Here is a 2901-nt window from a genome sequence, read left to right as displayed (position 1 = left end):
TGTGGGTCTTTCATAGGTAGATTATATGAAGTTCAGGAATGTTCCCTCTATCCCTATACTTTGAAGCATTTTAATCAGGAATGCATGCTGGATTTTGACAAATGCTTTTTCTGCATCAGTTGGGAGAACTATGTGGTTCTTCTCTCTTCTCTTATTGATTTGTTCTATAACATTGATTGATTTGGGAATGTTGAACCATCCTTGTAACCCAGGGATCAATCCCACCTAGTCATGGTGGATAATATTATTAATGTGCTGCTGGATTCTGTTTTCTAGAATCTTGTTGAGAATCTTAGCATCCAAATTCATCAGTGATATTGGCCTGAAATTCTTTTTGGTAGAGTCTTTGCCTGGATTGGGGACCAGGGTAATGCTAGCTTCATAAAAAGAGTCTGGAAGTTTTCCTTCTGCTTCAGTTTTTTGGAACAGCTTCAGGAGTATTGGGTTTATTTCTTCTTTGAAAGTTTGGTAGAATTCCCCAGGGAATCCGTCAGGTTCTGGGCTCTTGGTTTTTGGGAGTTTTTTGATAACTGCTTCAATCTCGTTACTAGACATCAGTCTATTTAGGTTGTCAATTTCTTCCTGGTTCAATTTTGGGAGTTTATACTTTTCTAGGAATGCATACATTTCATCTAGGTTGCTTAGCTTATTGGAATATAACTGTTGGTAATAATTTTTGATGATTGTTTCTATTTCCTTGGTGTTTGTTGTGATCTCTCCCTTTTCATTCATAATTTTATTAATTTGGGCTTTCTCTCTTTTCTTTTGGATTAGGGTGGCCAATGGTTTGTCTATCTTATTGATTCTTTCAAAAAGCCAGCTTCTAGTTTCATTGATACGTTCTACTGTATCTCTGGTTTCTATCTCATTGATTTTTGCTCTAATCTTGATTATTTCCCTCCTTGCGTGTGGAGTTGGTTTGATTTGTTGTTGATTCTCCAGTTCTTTAAGGTGTAGAGAGAGCTGGTGTATTCTGGATTTTTCAATGTTTTTGAGGGAGGCTTGGATGGCTATGTATTTCCCCCTTAGAACCGCCTTTGCTGTATCCCATAGGTTTTAGACCAAAGTGTCTTCATTCTCATTGGTTTCCATGAATTGTTTAAGTTCTTCTTTGATCTCCTGGTTGATCCGAGCATTCTTCAGCAAGGTGGTCTTTAGCTTCCAGGTGTTTGAGTTCCTTCCAAACTTTTCCTTGTGATTGAGCTCCAGTTTCAAAGCATTGTGATCTGAGAATATGTAGGGAATAATGTCAGTCTTTTGGTATCAGTTGAGTCCTGCTTTGTGACCCAGTATGTGGTCTATTCTGGAGAAGGTTCCATGTGCACTTCAGAAGAATGAGCATCCTGTTGTTTTAGGGTGGAATGTTCTGTATATGTCTATGAGGTCCATCTGGTCCAATGTTTCATTCAATGCTCTTAATTCTTTATTAATTTTCTGCTTCGATGATCTGTCTATTTCTGAGAGAGGCATATTAAGATCACCTACTATTAATGCATTCATATCAATATGACTCTTTATCTTGATTAATTGTTTTCATATGTAATTGGGTGCTCCCATATTGGGGGCGTAGATATTTACAATTGTTCGATTATCTTGGTAGATAGTCCCTTTAAGAATTATGTAGTGTCCTTCTGTATCTCTGACTACAGTCTTTAGTTTGAAATATAATTTATCTGATATGAGAATTGCTACCCCGGCCTTCTTCTGAGGCCCACTGTCATGAAAGATGCTTCTCCATCCCTTCACTCTCAGTCTTGGTGTATCCTTATGTGCTAAATGGATCTCTTGTAGACAACATATGGATGGGTCCTGTCGTTTTACCCAATATGCAACCCTGTGTCATTTTATGGGCACGTTTAGGCCATTCACATTGAGAGTGATTATTGAGAGATAGGTTTTGATTGACATCGTGTTACCTTTGAAGTCTTTCTTTCTGTAGATTGTCTCTATATTTCTTAGGATTTTTTTCTCTTTTATAGGACCCCCCCCTTAATATTTCCTGCAGTGTCGCTTGGTGGTTGCATAGTCTTTTAAGTCTTGCAGCTCTTGGAAACTCTTTATCTCACCATCCATTTTGAATGTCAATCTTGCTGGATAGGGTATTCTTGGCTGCATGTTCTTCTCATTTAGTACTCTGAATATATTTTGCCAGCCCTTCCTGGCTTGCCAGGTCTCTGTGGACAGGTCTGACATTATTCTAATGGGCTTTCCTCTGTATGTAAGGAGCTTCTTTTTCCTAGCTGATTTTAAGAGGGTCTGTCTAGAATTGTAATTCTTCATTCTAACTATCAGGTGTCGCGAGGACTTTCGAGAATCTAAAATCTTGGGAGGAAATCTCTCTGACTCTAGTACATGAACATTGTTTCCATTTGTGAGATTGGGAAAATTTTCATAGACAACTTCTTCCACTATATCTTCTAGACTTCTTTCTTTTTCCTCCCCTTCAGGGATTCCAATAATTCTGACGTTGGAATGTTTCATGGCATCATTTATTTCCCCGATTCTGTTTTTGTGACTTCTGGGCTGTTTGTTCCAGGCTTCCTCCTTATCCTTTCTCTCTATCTCTTTGTCGTCCAGATCACTAATTCTATCTTCTGTGTCAGTTACCCTAGATTTTAGAGAATTTAGATTAGATTGGAATTCATTGAGAGCATTTTGAACATCATCCCTGGTGGCTTTCAGTTTTATCCTAAAAGTGTGAACATCATCACTGTTGGCTTTCACTTCTGTCCTAATCAATTCTGTTTGGTCATCCATGGCTTTCTCCAACCTAGCTATTGCCTGGATAATTGTTAGCCTGATTTCCTTTTCCGACATATTGTCTATGTCGATAGCCATTAGCTCTGTTGCAGAAAGTCCATCCTCTGTATTTTTCTTCTGTTGGGCATTCCTCCTCCTGGT

Source organism: Meles meles, unplaced genomic scaffold, assembly GCF_922984935.1.
Source record: "Meles meles unplaced genomic scaffold, mMelMel3.1 paternal haplotype, whole genome shotgun sequence".
In the NCBI taxonomy this organism is placed as follows: Eukaryota; Metazoa; Chordata; class Mammalia; order Carnivora; family Mustelidae; genus Meles; species Meles meles.
The sequence above is the reverse complement of the archived record's forward strand: the minus strand, read 5'-3'. Positions refer to the sequence as shown.